Below are 21,552 nucleotides of genomic sequence, written 5' to 3' on the forward strand. Positions count from 1 at the left end.
GCTTTGTGGTCTCTCAGTTGTGGTGGTCTCTCTGCTTGCTAGCTTGGGCACATTTCAGTCACCATGTGGATCACAGTATCACAGTGGATCTCTTTCCTGAGAGCTCTGGAGAAGCAACTCTTGTGCATTTTGTTGTCTTTTTTTTTTTTTTAGTGGTTGTGCTAGGAGTTAAACCCAGGCCTCAGACGTGCTAGGCAAGAGTTTTCCCACTGCTGTCCCTCATCCTCCTCTCCATTTTGAATGTCAGTATGGACCATGCTACCACCTGATAGTTTGTGATATGAATGGATTGGAGGAAAATATTCAAGAATAGAAATTTGAAAATAGATTGTCACGATGATCATGGTGAAAGACAAATTAGGGGCTCGACTAGGGCTGTGGCAGGAGAGACAGGGTGTGCTTGGAAAGCAGCAGGAGAAAGCGTGGGTGAGTATGAGGATGGGAGCGTGACTCTCTGAAACCCCAATTTCCAACCCAGACATCAGTGGGTGCGGGCGGCTTAGCTGTTTGTGGGAGTTCAGAAGAGGCACAAATTTAAGGAGGATATGACTAGGCCGGTTTTATTTAGTTAGCATTTCTTTATTTGGAAATGGGGCAAGGCAGGTGCATGTATGGTTTTTGTGTGGAGGTCAGAGGAGAGCTTGAGGGATCCCCTGGTTTGAACTGAGGTCATCAGGCTTGGTGGTTAATGCCTTTTTACCTGCCGAGTCATCTCACCATCTCCATGGCCAATTTTAGATGTGTTGTGAGTTGGACATGTCCTTAGATAACCAATGGAGATAGACGACACGGAGGGGAGTATAAACAGGCAAATTATACAGTTACTGTTGCAAGGAACAATGTTTGGAGATTGGAACAGTATGCTACTAATAATTTTGGCATGTTAACAGATGTATTCCAGGAATGGGTCTGATTTGGACTAGGATGCATGTATGGTCTGCCTACGTTAAAAAAGAAAAAGAAGAAAGAAGCATAAGGTCGGAGCGAGGTCATTGGTGCATAGGTGCCCTGAGAGTGGGTGCAGTTAGCACAGTGGCCTGTGGAGAGTTCTCCTTACAGGTGGGAATCCTAACCAACCTCCGCTGTTGCTTATCCCACTCCAGTGCACACATCCCCCTGGCCTCGGACTGTAGCCAGAGCTTATTGGGAGGAGTTTTGCTTGTTTTAATTCTGGGTGCTGGAGATAGCTCATGGTAAGCACATGTCCAGTATGTACAGTGGTGGGATTGATCTGCAACCTGGACGGAAAAATCTGGAGCTGCAGGTTTCTGACAAGGCCGGAGGGAGAGGAAACAGTAAAGTACGATGGGCAGAGTGAGAAGAGCTGGGAGACTGCAGCTCACCAGAAGAGCCGGCAGGAGGTGGGCAGTGGCAGCAGCCGAAGAAGTGTCATGACATGAACCTGGACCCTGGACCCTGAACCCTGTTCTGGGCTGGCCAGTGCAGTTGTTTCAGAGCAGGAACCAGAGTGAAGCTGTGAAGGGTAAAGACAGGAAGAGCTACCTGCGCCCACCATGGGACAGCCTTCCCCTGGGGGAGGAGTCCTCCTGTGTTAAGGTAGAGCCCACCGAGTCTGTGTTTTGTTGTCTGCTAGAAGGTGACACTAACGTTCAAGGGATTTAAGAAATGCCAGTCTGTAGTCCGCTTTCTGTCGGGAGGGAGTGCCTGTGTTGTGGTTGAGCGTCAAACCAACCACAGTAGATTCCAGAAGAAAAGGAGAAAGAAAAGCACTACCTAGGCGTCCCTGTGTTTGGTTGGCTTGAAGTCTTAAGTTTCTTCTTTCTCTTAAGACTGGAGACGGACATCTTGAAAAGAATATGAACGTATCTTCTGGTTGCTCCGCTTTCTTAAAATGTCAAGGATAAAATGTTGATAATCCATCAAACTAGATTTTCATGGGCTGGTAACTGCATCTTTATTAAAAGGGGTAGAAACGAACAGTTCAGGTTACAGGTTACATTCCTGTAAATGTGTGGTGTGAGTGCGCATCCACATGTGGTGTCATACACATTGGATGGGAAACAGGAGTTTTATTGTTGTTGGTTTTGAGACACTTTCTCTGGATAGACCTAGCTGGTCCTGAACTCACGATCCTCTTGCCTCAGTGTCCCAGGCACTAGCACCACAAGCATGTGGTCTTAGTTATGGTTTCCATTGCTGCAATGAGACATCATGACCAAAAGCAGGTTGGGGAGGAAAGGGTTTATATTTGGCTTACACTTCAGATCACAGTCCATCACTAGAGGAAGTCAGATCAGGAACCTGGAGGCAGGAGCTGGTGCAGAGGCCATGGAGGGTGCTGCTTACTGGCTTGCTCCCATGGCTCGATCTCTTGTAGAACCCAACTAGACCAGGGATGGCCCCACCCACAGTGGGCTGGGCCCTCCCCATCAGTCACTAATTAACACCTTACTGGCATGTCGGCAGCCTGATCTTAGAGAGGCATTTTCTCAATCGAGGTTTCCTCCCCTCAGATGACTCTAGCTTGTGTCAAGTTGAGATAAAATTAGCCAGCACAAAGTGTGTACCATCATGCCTGGCAAAAGCAAATTTTTAAGAAAAAAGAAGAAAAGTTTTTGAAAAGCATTTAAGACAGCGCAGCAACATTACAATAGCACATTGCCTTGTTTTCTTTCTGCTCCTTCTGTCTCACAGAAATTTTTGTAAATTTACTTCCTCAGAGGGGAAAAAGCAAGGACACAAGCAGGAGAATGGGAAATGCTTCATGGCTCTGAGAGGCCTCAGCATGCTCTGAGGAGGAGAGGCCTCAGGCGTGCTGTGGGGCGAACAAAAGGCTGTTGTGAACTGTGGGCAAGAGCTGGTGAGAGTTTGTATTCTGTGGGAGTTATTTCCTGTTGTTGACTAGAGTTCTTTATTTAGAACCACCTAGCTTCGAATGCCTGCTAGCTTGCAGAGAAGCGTGTACTTAGGCTTGTTTCAAGACAGTCTCTTTGAAAATGAGTCACACTACTCATACGCTCCGACAACATGATGTGCACAGACATCAAGATCGGGTGTCAGTGTGCACAAAGGAAGAGCCCGGTGCAGTGAGTGGCTACCTGAATATCCCTGAGAAAAATACTGGGTATATGCGAGGGGGATCTGGGGGTGGGGGCTGGTTTCCATTTTAAAACAACATATCGGATCTAGTGGCAAGTATCTGTAGTCTCAGCCACTCTGGAGTCTGAGGCAGGAGGACAGCAAGTTTTAGGCAAGCCATGACAACTTAGCAAGACTATCTCCATACTAAAATGTCAAAGACAGTAGATGACAGAGATTCAACCCAACAGCAAAGTGCTTGCCTATTTTTGTGTGGCCCTTGGTCCAACTCCAGAGCAACAAGACAAAGTAAATAAGGAGATAAAAGAATAGATGTATATGTTAAATAAATTCTTTGGAGTCTTGAGAAGATAGCCAAATGGCCTTCATATTTCGAGAAAGTTTAGGATCTTTCTGGCATGGTAGACATTAGCTAGCAATCAAGAAATGAGCCCTGTCGGACTCCCTTCTCCTTAAGAACTTCAGGTTGCTGTAACATTGCCGTGAGCTTTATGCATATTCTTTTTTGAACCAGGGTCTCACTACGTAACTCAGACCTTGAACTTGGCACCTTCATGTCTCGAGTCAGGCACTCAGATTACAGACATGTGACACCATGCTTCCTGCTCGGCCCTTTATTAAGAATATAATTATACTTTTAATGTAAGACAATACCTCAAAACTAACCAGAGAGACAATTACCATAAAGTCATGGGAGATAATGAGAGTCTACATATGTCCAGTATTCGTTATTTTATTTTTATGTGTATGTATGTCTGTGCACACATATGTGCATGGTGCCTTTGGAGGTGAGAAGAGGGCATCAGATCTGGGAACTGGAGTCAGAAGGTAACTGTGAGCCATCGCGTGGGTGCTGGGAACTGAACCTGGCCCTGCCATGACAGCAACAGGCTCTTAACCGCCAGGCTTCTCTCTGGCCCCGTCCTGGCTTTAACAGACACCGGAGACTGCAGGTAAAAGTCTCCTATGAGTTCGGCATCATGGGATTCATAAAGAAAAAGGAGAAGAAAATGTATGTCTAATTTATTCTGAAACAATAAATTAGAATTTTTAAATTGTAACACATTTTTTTTGGTTTTGATGTTTTTAAAAGAAATCAAACTCTCTAGACTCTGTGTGTGTTTCCTCAACTCTCCCCCTCTCCTTAACAGTGGCCACTGTTTTCCTGAACTCTCTATCTGTCCTATAACTCATATGGTCCCCATGTATGCCCTTGTAAGACAGTACAGCGCATGCTTCGGCGTGCTCGGTTTTGAGGCAGAGTCTCACTGTGTCCCTGGCTGGCCTGGAACTCACAGAGACCCACCTGCTTCTCCCTCCCCAATGCTAGGGAGTGCTAAAGGCATGTGCCACCACTTTATATAATACTGTCTACGGGCGGAGTTATATAGGTACATCTTGTAGCCTGCTTTATTGTCTTGAGCTGTTTTTTTTTTTTTTTTTTTTGTTCTTTTTTTTTTCCGGAGCTGGGGACCGAACCCAGGGCCTTGCGCTTCCTAGGCAAGCGCTCTACCACTGAGCTAAATCCCCAACCCCGAGCTGTTTTTTTTTTTTTTTTTTGAGAATTGATATATGTTGATATGTGTGTGATGTTAGTTCTTCGAAAGTGTTGAGGTGTATAGATTTGCCCTCATCTTGAGGAATCTTAATGCTGTTTCCAGTATTTGCTGTTCTAAGTAGTGAATTGGTTTTTGTCTTTTTTTTTTTTTTTTATTTTAAACTCTTGTGGCTCCATGGCGATAAAAACAAAATTTTCTAGACTCTGGACATAGCTCTTCCATCAAGAACTCTTCAAGAGAACTAATGCCCAGTGCCACAGGAGTCCATTAGAGTCTTGTCCTGTAGTTAAATATTTGCCAGAGCATCACTGGCTTTACACTGTCCTGGAGACCCGAGGGTATGCTTTCTAAGTCATTTTCTGTAGGACTTACTTTTCTGTTGAACACTACTTAAAGGCTTACATGTGTGTAGGTATGAGTGTGCCCCTCAGCTTATAACTGAGTCATTGCCAATTGTTTCCAAAGTGTGTGTGTGTGTGTCCCCGTCTGTCCAGGTTGACACTGCAATGTCCTCAGTCCCTGTTACCGTATTTGTCTGCATGTGTATGTGTGGTATGCATCTGTGTATTTCACGTGTGCAGGTGCATGTGTGGGCACATGTGGAGACTTGAAGTTGATGTTCAGTCTTCCTTGGTCACTTCCTAATTTGTACATGGAGACAGGGCCTCTCACACAACTCAGACCTTTCATCTAGCTGGTCTAGCTATCCGACTTACCCTGGGTATTTCCTGTCTCTGCCATCAAGCGCTGAGATTTTCAGTGGCCGTCTCTAACACCTGCTCACTTTCCATGGGTTCAGAGGACCCAGGCTCTCTTCACACACGTCACCTGCCTGTCCTTCCTGTCCTTCCACCATATACTTTTTTCTCTGGAGACAGGCTTCCTCTGTGTAGCCCTGGCTGCCCTGAGATTCACTCTGTAGACCAGGCTGGCCTCAAACTCACAGAGATCCACCTGCCTCTGCCTCCTGAGTGCTGGGGTTAAGGGTCTGTGCCACCACGCCTGGCTCCTCCACCTTTTCGAGATAAATCCTCTCTCTGAACCCGAAGCCCTGTTTCGCCTAGACTAGCTGGTCAGAGGTCCAGGGACCCACATGTCTAGAGGCGCCCACTGCTGGAGCTGTGCAGAGGCAGAGGGAGGACACATCCCAGACCATCTGGGGATCTGAAGACAGCCCTGTGCTTTACCCTCGGAGCTGTCCCCTCAGATCCAGCACTCTTTTTCCTGTCATAATCGTTTATCAGAATATGATTTTGTTTTTTGGTTTTTCCGTTTGTTTGTTCGTTTGTTTGTTTGTTTGCCTTTAATCCCAGCACTCAAGAGGCAGAGGCAGGTGGATTTCTGTGAGTTCAAGACCAGCCTTGTCTACAGAGGGAGTCCCAGGATAGCTAGGGCTATAGAGGGAGATCCTGTCACAAATAAAACAAAACTGACTAACAGACAGACAGACAGAAAGCTAATTCAAGAATTCCTTATGGATTCTGAGTACTTTGTCCAGTGTGTGGACCTCATATATAATTTGATAATCCTTACCTTGCCTTTAACTTCAGAGTTAAGTTACTTTGTTTAATGGATACTTAGCTTTCAATGTGACCAGAGTTATTGATTGTTCAACCTGTAGTTTGTGCTTTGACTATCTTTTTTTCTTTTTGAAGTTGTACATAAATGACTCATCCAAGGAGACATTAAGAAGGGACTTTACAGATGGGACAGTTGGGACATGGAACACCAGTGATAACAGGAAGCAGCTACTGACTGTCTATCCAAAGTGGAAGCAGGGAGGAAATGGTTTTGCGTGGGTAAAGCCTCCAGAAAACACAGGAGGAATTGACGGCCTGATGGAAGGCCACACAGAAGCAACTGTGGTTATGGAAATTCCAAATATGAAAAAATTATAAATTAAAGGCTTTCAATTTCAAGCAAAGGACTAGGATTACATTTTATTTTATTTTATTTTATTTTGAGACAGGGTCTCTGTGTAGCTTAGAGCAGCCTAAATTTTTACTATGTAGACCAGGCTGACTGGTCTGAAACTCATGGAGATGCTCCTGCTGCCCCTTGTGCCAAGGCTGGAACAAAGAAAGCTGAGGTTAGTGTGTGCTGGCTGAAGGCCTTGCCACCATCCCCACCTGCCCGTTGTTAAACAACAATTCTACACGCAGTACCAAGGAAAGGTAATGTCGGGATGGGGATGCGGCTTCATGGCTGGCAGCTCACCTCGTCAGCATGCGTGAGACCCTGGGTTCTGTCCCCATAGCAGTGGGAGGGACCTGTATCCTTGCCTGTGTTTCCCACAGACATGCCCATTAAAGTCTTGAATTTTCACCTTCTCAAAGCAGAAATGTTATAGTCATGGTTTAAAAAGATGATTTTAATATATCATCTTATAAGCATTGTGCTGTTCTTGCTCAAAGGGTCTCTTTCTTTACAATTTCCATTTGTTTGTTGTTGAGATGCAGGGTCTTTACATGTGCCCCAGGCTGCCTTACTCTCCTGGGCTAAGGTATCCGTATCCGCCTGCTTTTTACTTCCTTGTGGCTAAGACCATAGGTATGCCCTATGGATGGTGTGCCCTCCCACATCCATCTCTCATAGGTGCTTAGAAGATGACTCCAGACAGTTACTACGGTGGATATAAAACTATGATAGAAAATACAATTTAGTCTAGCTAATCAGTAAATGTACTTGATTTTAGAACACAAGAGACATCTGGCATTAGAGTAACGCTTTGACAAAAATATTATTTCTATCATTTAGGCAAGTTCTCTTTGCAATTAAAATTGACAGCTAGTTTTGTTGCTGTTGTTGTTTTTGGACAGGGTCTCACTGTAGCTCTGGCTACCCCGGAACTCACTGTGTAGGTCAGGCTGGCCTGAAGTTGATTGCTGATTTTTATAGCATGTTTGATTACTGGCATCTAATTTTTTTGAGATTTATTTCTTTTCATTTTATTTGGATGAGTGTTTTGAATGAGAGTCTGTGCAGCATGTGTATGCCTGGTAGCCTCCTGAGGTCAAAGACAGTCTGGGATCCCCTGGTACTGCTGTTACTGATGGCTGTGGGCTGCCGTGTGGGTGCTGAGAACTGAACCTAGGTGCTCCTGAAGAGCAGCCAGTGTTGTTAACCATCAGCCCCCTCTCCAGCCCCTGAATGCTATGTCTGTATATATGACTTACCAAGTAGGACGTCTACATGTGTTAACATTCAAAGTGTACTTTGTAAGTGCAGTTAATTCCTTTAACTAGGTTCAACTTGAATTAGATAGTACAGAAATGCTAAAAAGTAGTCATGAATACAATATTATATTACAGTGGTGATCTGTAGTCACGGTAGTTTGAAAACGCTGTGTGAGTATTTAAGCTTATATACAAAAAAAATGCATGTACACACAAACACATACATGCGCATGCGCATGCACACACATTCATTCACACACGTGTACACAGTTGGAACAGGACAAGAAATGGTCTGTAGTTGTTTATTTGGGAGCAAAAGTAGCAGGAATATATAAGCCCTTAAGTTTAAAACTCGGCTGTGAAAATATTACTACCCATTTGTTAATAAATGTATATCTATAAAGGATTAACCCTGTGATTTCTCCACTTCTTCCAGTCCTTAGGAAGTACACACTTAGTGACACTTCCTATGCCACATGCTGTCTAGTGGTGGCCACATGGAGGCTAGTGATGGGGTGACAGACAGGAAGGCTAGTTTGTGAGCAGCTTGGAGATTAGTGAAGGGCTGGTGGGTGTGCTGATGATGATTTGTGCTGTGCTTGGGGTTGTTTATTCTATGGGTTAAAATAAGGCCAAGGACAGACAGGGTTGGAGTTTTTGGTAAGAGAAATAATTGTTTTTTATCTATGCCCAGTCTGTGTTTGGGTCTCAGTGACGCCTAGTGCTGGCATGCATCATTTCCGTCTGTCCTTATACCCTAACTCGGGCTCTCCTCCTTCCTGAGCAAAAAGCACCTTGCTTCTCAAGGTGCCTTCTTGCTTCCAGAGATCTTCAACGAAGGGTAGGCCATGCAGGCTTGAGGTCATCTTTGTCCCTGGGTGTCAGCTTGTTAAAGAGTTGAGTGTCAGGCCCTCCTGATTTCCTTTCCTCCTCGTGCAGACACGGAGAGCTGCACCTGCCCTGTGTGTGGTCGAGCAGTGTGCTGTGAAGATCAGCAGCCAGGTCCGTGAGGGAAGCCTGGGGAAATGCCCTACTCTTCTCCAGACTTTGAGACCAGAAGATGGTTTGAGTGATTGTCTGGACATGAAAAGGTTTGAGGAACTTGTCTTATTGAAGAGAACACATTATTATTTCTACCTCCATTTAGAACTGTGTGAAGGTGGATTTGTTTTATATTCTTCTAGACAAGCTGAGCAACTTACAAAACATTGTGTCTTATTTTCAGCCCTAAAACTCCTCCACAAGACTAAGGGGAGTGAAAGTTCCCATTCAGAGACTGCTCGCTCCTAGAAAGGGCTCCAGAAACCAGAGTCCAAAGTACTGTTTTCGCCAGGTACAGAAGCAAGCTCAGCAGTGCCAAGATTCTAATACTGCCTCCCAGTGCTGAGGCTGTCCGAGCATATAACCCAGTGCTCGCTTCAGTAGAACCCATGATGATCTGAGATCTGTGACACAACAGATTGAGACTCAAAAGTCCCAGACTGTGCTAGCTAGATGGCTCAGTGGATAGGTGTGTTTGTTGGACAAGCCTGGGGTATCTGAGTTTGATCTCTGGATCCATAGTGAAAGGAGAAAACAGAGTTCCAGAAATGGGAGTTGTAAATCTTTGAATTCTTTGTGAAGAATCTTCACCTCACCTACCTGGCCCTCCTGACATTGGTCGTCGGAAGTGTGTGGAATCCAGATGTTCTGAGTGTGAGAAGAGCATCCCTGCTAAGGATTAAGTAGGATACACTCCTCCCTCGATGTGACGTAGAACCAGTGTGTAGAGACTGGCGGGTAGTGCTGTATTGAGAAATGGCAAAGTTTTGGGTTTTTTTTTTTTTTTATTCCTCAAATGTTGTTTTAAAGATTGTGTTCTGTGCTAAGATTTAGACACTGTCAGATTTTTAGAAAAAGAAAAGACCTAACATTTTATAAAAGGAGGAAGAGGAAGAGGGGAAGGGGGAGGGAGAACAAGAGGGGGAGGGGGAGGGAAGGGGGAGGGGAGTAGAGCTTGTAGCCGTTATGCCACAGTCTGTAAGTGTGGTAACTTTCAGAAAGAGACCCCTACCTTAGGGCTGTAGCTCTGCTTGGGTGAATTGAGACTTGGAGGAGGAGGAGGAGGAAGCCCTGACAGAGCAGAGGGCAGAACACAATTGGCAGGAGTACATTAGTTTATTTGGTCTTTGGGCATGAGGAAGGCTTTCCTCTAACACTGTTAGCTGTCTGCTGGCCTTCACATCCATAGGAATCCCTGCTGGTCACAGACAAGATGTGACTTCCAGAATTTGATTTTGAAAACCCGTCCCAAGTTTTCTGGTATTATGGTAAGTCAACCGTTAATATCTCATGTTTTCCATGAGAAGGTTCTGTGGCCCAGTCTTTTCTATACAGTGGCTTCATAACTGAAATATTTTGTCTTTTTTGACTTTAAACTAAGACTAAGAATGTTGCTAGATAGAGGACTGCTAATATTTAGCTTCAAACCTAGACTAGAATTAAGTTGAAAGAAAAATTGAGGAAGTTTTTGAAGCTTGTCTTTGTTTTCAGACTGTGGTTATAGCTCAATAGCTGACCCTGAGTCCCGTCCTCTCTACACACAAAGCATCATACATAGATACCAATAAATAAATAATGTTTGTTTCTTGGTTCATATATCTGACTTGTCCCTTGTTTCTCTTGCCATGCTAATTAAGTGCTAAAAGCACCCATCAGTTAGTGCCCTACTGTACTAGTCTGTAAGACATAAGGCCATACATAGCATTTCAGAGGAGAAGCAGGGACTGTAAACTGGTATCCAGGACTCAGCCATGAGAGGAGAGAGCTTTCTGGATGAGCTCATGATTTTAGAGTTTCTAAAGGAAACTGAAGAAAAGGAATGCTTCTGCTCTCCCTAAACTGATAATGCTCCTCAGAGTTAAATGTGACCTACTACGTTGTGATGGAGAAATTCTGAATTCTTGATGAAGCCCTAAGATTAAGATTATTTTAAATGGACTTTTAAAATTTATAAACCAAACATACAAGTTCACTTAGCACTTCTCGATCATTCTGTAGAAGTAACTAATACTTTTCTCTAAAAAGAAAAAAAAAGTTCAGGCCCAGCATGGTTGTGTATAGCTTTACCCCCAGCAGGGGCAAGGGCAGGGGCAGGGGCAGGGGCAGGGGCAGGGGCAGGGGCAGGGGCAGGGGCAGGGACAGGGACAGGGACAGGGAGATCTCTTTGAGTTTGAGGCCAACCTGGTCTACATAGTTTCAGGATAGATGGAGCTATGTAGAGAGAGCCAGTCTCAAAGTCAAAACACCCTTCTTGGTCATTGAGTATACGTCAGACATTCAGGAAAAGTGTCCTGAAAAGACAGTACGGCAGTTAAAGTGTATGTTACTCTTGTAGAGGACCCCAGATTGGTTCCCACCACCACAGCCGCTCAGTTTTCTGTAACTCCAGTTCCAGAGGACCCAGCACCCTTTTCTGAGCGCCATTGAGCCAAGGCATGCACATGGTTCACAGAAGTTCAGGGAGCTCTTCCTTCATCTTCGAATGTCTCCGATTAGGCGGAACTAGCTAGATTGCTGTGCCGACCTACACAGAATCCAGCCTGAGGAGACGGAGCGGGAAGACAAGTACCTGAAGTTGGACCACACTGGCAGCTGTCGAAGCTACCACTTCACACTGACTGATTGGGCGGATACACCAGATTCTAGACGTCGGTTAGGTGAAACTGTAACTCGTGCACTGATAAGCTATCAAGCCTTCAAAAACAAAACTCTGAGATGTCTCTCCCGGAGGTAACCTTGGGCTCCTTTCCTCCAAACTCAGACTTGAGACAGCAAGTGTTCGTTCTGTGGACACACTGAGATGTCCCTTTCATATTGGCTTTTCTTTTGTGCAGGAACACTGTATTTAGGAAGCCATCTGTTAAGAAATAGCCAGGTGTCATTAAATTCCCCATCTTTTTGCTAACTTCAATTCATGAATAACAGTTTAATTCATATTCAATTCAACAGAACTAGATACCTCTGGCCTCCCACAAAGACCCCCACAGGAAGATTAGTGCAGCTTCTATTTCAATGGCAGTTTCTCAAAGTGAGCGCTCAGTCTAAGTGAGTGGGTGGTTAGGGAGCCGTGAGGAGTTGGTGTTATCTCCAAACGCAGAACTCTAGAAATGAAAAATACCTTGGCTCTCCAGCAAAATGTTTGAAAGGTTATGCCACTGAGCAAGACCTCATAGGGCCATGAGCATACTTTATGTGATGCTGTTTTAAATGCTATTATAATGGCATGCCAAAGAGATATACAATCAGCTAATATTGGTTATACCTCATGAAATATCTGTATGAGATTTTGATAATATCAAGGATTCACTAAAAACAGCAACCAAAAACCCTTTTTACTTCCCTAATTGGTAAAACCAGACATTGTCTCCTTACCGGTTAGCACACATTATAATAATAGTTGTTATAATTAGAGACACGTTCTCACTGTTTAGTCCTGACTGGCCTACAACTGTGTATGTAGACCAGGCTGGCCTTGAACTGAGATCTGCTTGTCTCTGCCTACCTAGTGTAGAGAGGTCCCACAACTGCTGCTGGTTCACGTTTAATTTTGATAAGATCATCAGCTCGATTGACAACAAATCATTACAGAACAGTTGGAGTTGGACTAAATTTGTCTTGATGTTTAAGCCCTTATGTTGGTCTTAAAGCTTTATCATCCTTAAATACAACTAGTGTAGTGGACCATTAAACAGCAAAGTAGTCTGAAGAGAAATTATTGATTGGAGTGGCAGCCAAAAATTTAAGGTACCTGAATATCTTTTGTAATATCTTTATGTAGAATGTACATGTCATTTTAAAAGTAATCATAAATGTTCTACTTGAGCTGTCCCTGGCCTCTTGGTGCTCTTAAATTCAAACCACTTAGATACACGCTTTCGTGCTAATACTAAGGACGGTATAAAGCCCCTGCTGGGTTTGAGTAGTTAAAAACACTAGGGTTTTGTTGTTGTTGTTTTAAGGGGAAAGATAAGGCTATCAGCTTGAAACTTGTGGCAGAGGACCACGCCTCTGGCTCTCTGTGTTCTCCATCTCCCTCTAGTTGGCTGCTTGGTCTCCAACTCTGGTCTGTCCGCCTCCAAAGGTACTACTTGGTGACCCATTTCAACTGTCGAACTTCCCTTCTGTCGTCAGCTGCAGATGGAGCCCTTGACCCCTCCCCCCATTCCGATATCTCCGAGGGCCATTGGTGGACCCTACCCTCCCGCCAACCGGCCCAAGTGGCCAAATAGTTCGGATGCCTGTCATATTTGTGGTCGTGCTCCTCTGCGGACAGTACCCGCGCTGCCGCCTTTGTCATCACCCGCTCTGTCATCTGCCTGTTTTTCAGTGTGTGAGGGTTAGTAGTGTTAGTAGTAGCCGTCCGGTTTGGGCGCCCCCATTTCTACTTCTCCTATTTATCCTTTAGTCTACAGGGCCGACTGCTGAAGCTCGGTGTCTGCTGGCCGCTTCCTGAGCGTTCACCCTGCGGGAATCTGCATTTATGGCACCTGGGCGGGTCCGGGGCGGGGCCTGCGAAGCTGAGGCGGGTCCCGACCGGCTAGGGGCGGGGCCTTCGGGGACCAGGACCTGAGGAAGGGGGTGGGGCGGGGCCTGAGGTTGGATGTAGGAGGGGGAACAGGGTGGGGCCTATACTGCAGGGGCGGGGCCGGTAGGGCGGGGCCCGCCCAAGCAAGGGGTGGGGCCTTCGGGGCCTGGCCGGAGCTCGCCCGAGGCTCGCAGGCGGACGTCACTCCCGCTCCGCGAGTGCTGAAGCACGAGCCCTACCTCTCTCGGCCCGGGCGTCCCCTCCGCCCGCCTCCTGCTTCCTCCCGGCTGCCCGCAGCCTCCTCCACCATTGTATAATGTTCCCGACGCGCAGGCAGAGGACGCCGGAGTCATAGCTCCGGCCTCGCCGAGTTCCCTACTACCGTCGGCCCCGCGGCGGGGTGCCCCGCATGGAGCGGGCATAGCTTGAGGGGTGGGCGGAAACCCCTCCGATGCGTTAGCTCCGGGCGGACCTGCCTGTGGTGAGTTCCCAGTCGAGCTGGAGGCTCCCGGGGGTTGGGCTCGGATGGGCGGGGGGCGGTGCTGGGGTGGGCCAGGCGGGAGCCCAAGGCAGCGGAGGCCGGGCCGGGCAGGTTGGGGAGCTCCCACCGGCCGCCTGAAGACCCCGGCTGTCACGACCCAGGGCGGGAGTTGTTGCCGTCACGGCCGGCGTGTGTGTGCTCGCTGTGGTGGTTGTGGTGCTGAGAACGTGCAGAGACTTTTTTTTTTTTTTTTTTTTTTTTTAAGATTCGGGTTTGCTGGCAGGGAGGCTGCTTCACTTTTGAGTTCCGTGTCTGGGTTTGCATCCAACTTGCTATATTGTGTTTCTAGAGTTTCCCGGCGGTTTTGCGTTAAAACAGCTCTCTTCACCCTCTTTTCTTCCATGCCCAAGTGACTTGATTTTGGACCCAAATGTATATTAAACTTAACGCCTTCCTGGTTTTTAAATTAGAAATCTACAAGTCATCTTGGTGGTAACCGCCTATGACGGGGCAGGGGGGGGGCGGCGCTGAGGGGAGCCAGCTGTCCGGACGCGTAGACTTTGTACCATTGACACTGGGCACCCTTCAGAGGAACATTGCGTCGAGAGAAAGTACTGAATTGTTCATATTTTCTTAACCATAAGTTTTCTTTTGCTTTAGCAGACATAGTAGCAGTCAATAGAGTTGAAAATTGAATGCTAAGTTTTGCAGAGCGATGAGACTGTTTTAGAATAACTTTTTGCTCGCATCTAGGTAGTTTCAGGAATAGAAAGTCGGTTTTGCAGGCACTGAATGGAGAAGGGCAGTCAGCAGGGACAGACTCAGAAACAGCAGTTTTTACTTGAGCAGAATCGGTCAAACCCTAGCTGGCTTTCGGAGACAGTCGGTGTTTTCAAGCATTGTTCTTGAAACATGCTTTTGATTTCCTAGTATTTGTTAAGAAGTGTTCAGAACCTGTGGGAAAGGGCCTGGAGGTTGTACTCACCAGTAGGATGGCCCAGGCCCTAACTGTTCACAGTTACTTTTTGTAATTTTTGTTACTGACAGGAGCAAGTTGGGCCAGGGCTCCACTTAACCCCGGTTAGGCTCCACGCCGGAGAGCCTTGGGTTCTGCTGCTGGGTTAGTTGTTCACCTCATCTAGTGGCTACTTCACCCCAGCCCTTTAATATCACTGTGTCCTGATTAGAGGGTGAAGACACTAGAGCCCAACTCAGGCATGAACACGGATAGTTGTGGATCCTTACTATCCTGATATTTTTATTAAAAAAATTCTTTATTAAATAGTACACAGGGCTGGCCTGGGTTGTGGTGGCATACACTTATGTAGGAGTTCAAGACTAGCTTGATCTACACAGTGAATTCAGGGCCATCCAGTGATTATGTTCATGTTAGTGTGCTTTAAAATAATGTCTTTCCTCTCCTAATTAAAATATGTTCAACTGTTATGTATGTGTCCATAGACTTGGTAGCTCCCTCCCCCCAAGCCCCCAAGTCTGTTCCTTACTTTATTTCAACAGGTAGGGAGGGGACTCATATTTTATAACAACCCACTGTGTGGCAGGAGGTGTCCTAGGAGTAGTTTTATTGTCAGGCAAGTGTCACAGACTGGTAGGTAACAGCTGCTCAGATCAGCTTCTGATAAAAGAACTGAGAAGAGTTTGACTCAGATTTAGAAACTCATTCTGCTCCCACTGCTGACTTATCCTACTTTTTAAATTTAATTAAGGAACAGAAATATAAATTTACCAAGTTACTACAACTAAACTATTAACAATGGACATAAAAAACAAGCACAGTTTTTTTCTGTTTTTAAGTCACTTAAATTTACCTGTGATGGCTGGTCCTTATAGGGCCTGGGGGTGGGGGAGCATTTTAAACAGTACTCTCATGGTAAAGTAAAAGTTACCTGGTTCAGTAGTGCCCTTACTCAAAATATGTTACACTCTAGAAACTAAGAAAGGTAAAAGCCACGGCATTGTTACAGGTTTCTTTTGTCGTGGTTTCTTAGTAAAGAGCAATAGTAAAAGTATGAGGGTTTGTTTGGATTTCAGAGATGGGGTTTCTCTGGGTAGGTCCTGTAGCTCACTCTATAGACCAATATGAGTTTTAATTTCATTCATGTTTTCAAAATGAAGACCTCTTAGCCAAAGTTATTTACGAAAAATAGATAGGCCTTGTATTCAGAAGGGTGAGCTTTAAAATTTAGTATACTGAGAACTTCCCTAGACTTGGCAGTTATGGGTGTTTTCATGTATTGTCTTTGCATATTATGTCAAGTGAAAGCTCTAGTCGAAGGAGGTGCGCGCGTGCGTGCGTGCGTGTGTGTGTGTGTGTGTGTGTGTGTGTGTGTGTGTTTCTGATTGTCGAGTCCAAAGGTCAAACCTATGCTAAAGATACCAGAGGCCAAGCTTCAGTTTAAGTGAAATGTTTGGTATGGAGAGGGGTGCGGGCTTTCACACTTAGATCTTTTTTTTAAAGTTTGTATTTGTGTGTGTGTTGCGGGGGAGGTTATGTGGCATCCGAGGACAGCTTTGTGGGCTCCGCCTTCCTCCAGCTTTTCCATGGGTTCTGGGGATTTAACTCTGCTCTCCAAGCCTGAGTAGCAAGCACTGTCTCTGCCTGAGCTATCTCTCAGGCCCCTTTCTGACTAGAAACACATGAAAGTTTACAAGTGCTGTGGCCGAGTGGATGTGCACAAGTAGAGCATGTTCTACTGCCACTAATAAGGACTCATTAAACATTTTGTAGGAACTTATAGGCTGTAACTTCTCTTTTTAAAGTGTCTGATTATTTAATTTGATTTTAATGTTTTAGAAAGAAACAACTGACCAAAGTTGGGTTTTTTTTTTTTAAAGAAAAAAAAAAGTTGTCTTAAATAGCCAGTGTAGGTAGTATTAAAGGCAAACTTCTGTCCTGTACAAATACTGGGAAACCCTTATGAACAGAGCAGTCCCCCGGAGCGTCCATCACTCATTGTGTAGGGCTGTGTCTTTCTCCATTAGCACTGCCTAGCAGTTCATTCTTTGTATGACTCTGTGAATGGCATATGTCAGCCTAAGAAGACGGCATTCCTATTCTGGTAGTAAATAGACTCTTTGTTGTTGGTGCTCCCCCACCCCCAAAGATCATGAGACAAAAACATGTTTGGCTGTCTAAAATTTTTTTTTGAAAATGTATAAATTACATTTCAAGATAAATGCAGTATATTATCTTTTAAAATACATGATTTCTGATAGGGCAATCCTCTGTCCGTCTGAACTCAACTGAAAATACTTACTATAATTCGAGGAAGCACAATGGCTTTATAGATCTGTTGTAGAACTGTAAGTCACCTAAGCAGCATTTGCCCCCAGTGCAGTTTTCAGTTCGGAATGGAGTTGCCTGGCCTCTCACACCAAGGCAGTCTTGTGGAGCTGGCGCCTCAGAGTGGACTGAACTGTGGGTAGGTGGGGGTGGGGGCTGAGGGAGAGCACGGACAGAGCAGCAGCAGGCTGTGCAACTGCTATAGCCAGTCTGACTAGTTTAAGGTGCCCAAAGGCAGCTTTGTTTCCCCAGTAACTCTAAGTAGCAGCAAACTTAAGTTCTTAAACTCGACCACATCTGCAATGCTACTCTTGTCTCTTTGCAAAAAACTGAAGCTTTGCAGGTTTCCTAATTAATCTAAGCTTTTCTTTACCTTTAAAACCCTCCATTAACCGACTAAGAAGGAGCCACTAGACCACACTTCTTTTTTCTTCTAAGGAGTTTACTTAGAACAGTGAAGGGAAGGGGTTCTGACTCTAGGACACATGGTCGTGTGATTACAGTAGGCTCTGTAAACCCGGTGGCCACACGAGAGTCCCTCACTGCAGATGGAACTTCCAGCCCTTTGCTCTCCTCTCCTAAGTGCTTATCACCCCAGCCCATGCAGCAGCTCCTGAGCTTGGAGTAGACTCCTGGAGCACCCCACCCTGTGTCGAGAAGCATTGCCCAGGATAGACTCTGAGAATCCCAAAGTCCCAAGGTCATCTCTGTACCAGAGCAGGTTTTTGCATACAGTGGTAGCCGCACGAATGAGGTGTTCAGGCAGTACTGTCTGACCCTCGACTTTCAGATTCCTCTTCCTCTCTGAAGGGGACATGTTCTCATCTTGTGCTTACACACGCCTTTGTCTTTGGGTCTGTGCTTTCCTAGAAACCTATCTAGCAAAACTTGGGTGCTCCGGCTTCAGCAGATTTGTTTACTCCTCTGGTGAGACGTCTGATAAGCTTTTTAGAAGTGGTGCTTTTCCCCAATGCTGAGCATGTTAGCAAAGTGCTCTACTGCTAAGCCGGGACAAACAATTACGTGATTTTTGTGATGCTGGGGAAGAACCTGGGACTTGCATAAGCCAGGTAAGCACAAAACAATTTTTGAAATATTGACTTAAAAATTATTTTACTGTGACCAGAAATATAAAATGAAGTGTATTTCACCTGGGAGTGATTCTTAGCTGTGACAGTAGTTGATTTACAAATCCAAAGTGAGATTTCCCCTCTGTTTTTTGTCAAGTGCTCAGAGACAGGTGGGACAAATAGGTTAGGGAGGCAGGCGCTAGATGGACTGAGGAGAACTCTCCTCAAGGGTCCCTCCAAGTGAAAGTAGACCTACTAAGTGCTTTCTTTAGAAATAAATATTACTACACTTTTATGGCACTCTAATTACTTTTATTGTATTTAGCTAAATGGCTTTGCTTAAAATTCAGTAAGTTATGAATATCCAAGGTCCTTGGGGGAAAATTAAAATCTCAAAACAGCCTAGAAAAATGGCTACTGTATTTACAAAATATTCACTACTCTTTAGTTTATATTTTCTTCCCCCACCCCCTTGTTTTTTTTTTTTTTTAAGACAGGGTCTCTCTGTGTTGAACAATCCTGGCTGTTTCCTTTTGTAGACCAGGCTGGCCTGGAACTCACAGAAATACTCCTGCCTATGCAGGATTGGGATTAAAGGTGTGTACCATCACCACCCAGCTGAGTTCATTACTTTTTCTATTGAGTGAACTATTCAAGTATCTGATACAAAATTTAAATTGTCTGTGTAAAACCTTACCAGCCAAATTCTTTTATTTTTAAGTGATTTTGTTATTTTATGTGTATGAGTGTTTTGCCTCTGTTTGTGCATACCACCTATGTACCTAGTACCCAAGGAGGCCAGAAGATGATGTTAGGTCACCTGGAACTGGAGTCACAGATTGTTGTGAGCCACTATATGGGTGCTGGGAGTCAAACCCAGGTCCTTTGGAAGACAGCAACTAGTGGTGTTAACCACAGAGCCATTTCTCTATCCCCTGTCTACCTAACTTGTAAAGGCGATTATGATAAATATTCTAAATATGTAGGTTACTTACATGGGCCTCAGATTCACCATCTATTCTCCCAATTTAATGTTTTAATTCTTAAAAAATATTCCCATAAAAATATCTCTTAAAGTTTCATCCTTATATTCTATTTTTCAGTTTTATTTAGTGATAAACTAATTAGCTAACATGGAAAGCAACCTTTAGTTTTAACTAAAATGGAGTTTTATTTTTCACTGAATTGGCCTTAAAGTTACTGTGTTGGTGTGACTGTTTTATATACCTGGTCACCAAAAAAATAAATAAATAAAAATAAAAACTCTCACATGCTTTTTGACATATCGTTTGGTTTCTACTCAAGTTTTTTATTTTCCCTTGACATTGTTTATTAAGGATCACTTATTCGAGGGAAAAACAAGGCATCTTTGGGGAAAAGATGCTACAAGAGGATTGAAACTAGAATCCCATCTAAGCAATTATAAATACAGGAGAAAAAAATATTTTCATTATGCCCGGGAATGGGAGGTGCAAAGTTAGATGAGCTTCCCTGGCAGGCGGTCCCCTGGGGAAAAGTCAAAGTTGAAGATTCCTTAGTGCTAATGAGACCTTAGACTCAGGGTGCTGAAGACCTACCCTGGACACCAAATGATTACAAAGCAGCTTCCTAATGCAAAGTTACAATATGTATGCTTCCAATTACTGGTTTGCAAATGGAGGGAAGACGACTAGTTCATCTGGTAGAAGCATCATTACTGAACAGACATCACATAACCTGAGCTAGTAATCTGACTAGGGAGAATCCCTGCTGTTTGACGGTAACTCGCTTCAGGGTATCCCGAGGTGGAAACTGCATTACATTTTCCAGTTAGATGGCTTCTGCTCTGTGTTCCTGATGAGGGATGTTCTACATAAGTACCTGAAGCATTGTTCAGTGTGGGAGTAGTCTACTGTTGTGAAGATGCAGTAGGGCTATGGGAAAAGTCTTCCTTGTAAATGTGGAAGGCTGGATGTGTGCTTGGAAGTCAGCCTCACAACCCCACTGGAGATCTGAACTGTTGGCACCTCTGAGTCCACATTTTGTGACTTGGATTCCTGGTTGATCGTGTGTGTGTGTGTGTGTGTGTGTGTGTGTGTGTGTGTGTGTGTGTGTGTACACGTGTGTGTGTGTGTGTGTGTGTGTGTACTCCAGTAATCCTCCAGGGATCCTAACTGTGGTTTTTGAGCACTGATGTTACTTAGGTACAAGCAGTGAAAGGTTGTACCATAGCATAGCATAGTTTAGTTTGGATTTGGGAAGGCTTCTAGCATTCAGCATTGCCGTGTGAACCCCTGAGTGGGAGATGGACTTTGGAAATGTAAATGCTTTGAGAACTCTGTAGGTAGGAACTGACTTGGAGTTGGAAGATGCCTTGCTGCTCTGTGGCACCCCCTTGTGGTAGATGTGGTGCAATCTTTCAGCGCTTATAGGATTTCAATTTGCATTGGGCATGCTTGTTTACATAAAACACTCATTCATCTGTACAAATATGCTTATAGGGTTAGTGTAATTCTCATGTGAGAAATTTGCTGTGTGAAAGCGGGGCAAAAAAGAAAAGAAATTTGCTGTTCTTATTTGATTTTTTTTTTTTTAATATATGGGGATGTGTTGTTTAACTTTTATGGAAAATTCCAGACAGACTCAGAAGTCAAAGTACAGTGCAGTGCCCTGTGCTCGTCACTGAGCTTTAGAGGAGCCACCATTCTGTTGACTGTTCCGTCTACATTGCCATGCTGGTGTTGTTTCTGAGTATTTTCTAGCCAGACTGAGGCCTCAGATCATGTTGTATCTGTGAAACTGTAAGTTCAGACCTCACCTTGGGCCAGAATCCTGGGGTGAAATCGAGGACTTGTTAGCCAGTCCATCATCATCCTTAGAAGATGACTGCTATCCCCAATTCATTAGGGTTGGCATTGCAACCTAAGATTTCCAGGGGACAGAAAACCAGTGAGTTGGGGTATTAGAAACACTGCTGACTTGTTTTAAAAGCTGTTTTTGTTTTCCAGATTTTTACTATCAAGACATACTTTATTCTTCCCTATCTTCTTCTTTATTCTAAAGAAATATTCATTTCTAGAATTTGACTCTGGTTTACTCAGTGTAATTGGTTGTCACCTGTTACAATTCCATTTGTTCTCATGTGAACCGATTATATTTGATAAACCAACATTAGAAATCGTATCCAGCTTAGCTGATAGTAAATCCTAAGAGGATAAAGTGTGTTAAAATGTAGACATTAGAAACAATCCCACATGGTAAAGTTGTGTAAATGTGCACGGTGGCTGGTGTCTTGGCCACTTCAACTTGTATCTCAGCCTATGGTGGCCCTCTGGAGGGCTGGGAGTTTGTGCTGGC

General features: G+C 44.6%; 1 protein-coding gene across 6 annotated transcripts in view; it reads left to right on the plus strand.

The window, feature by feature from the left end:
• The window catches only part of Sertad2 (SERTA domain containing 2), a 104,584-nt gene that overhangs the window by 69,541 nt on the left and 13,491 nt on the right, over positions 1-21,552 (plus strand). Inside the window, exon 1 of one of the 6 annotated variants that reach the window (XM_087584140.1) lies at positions 1,432-1,557. The gene's annotated coding sequence lies outside the window, so the exon portion shown is untranslated. 6 annotated transcript variants of the gene reach the window in all.

The sequence above is a fragment of the Rattus norvegicus genome, chromosome 14, assembly GCF_021556685.1.
Source record: "Rattus norvegicus strain SHRSP/BbbUtx chromosome 14, alternate assembly SHRSP_T2T, whole genome shotgun sequence".
NCBI lineage: Eukaryota > Metazoa > Chordata > Mammalia > Rodentia > Muridae > Rattus > Rattus norvegicus.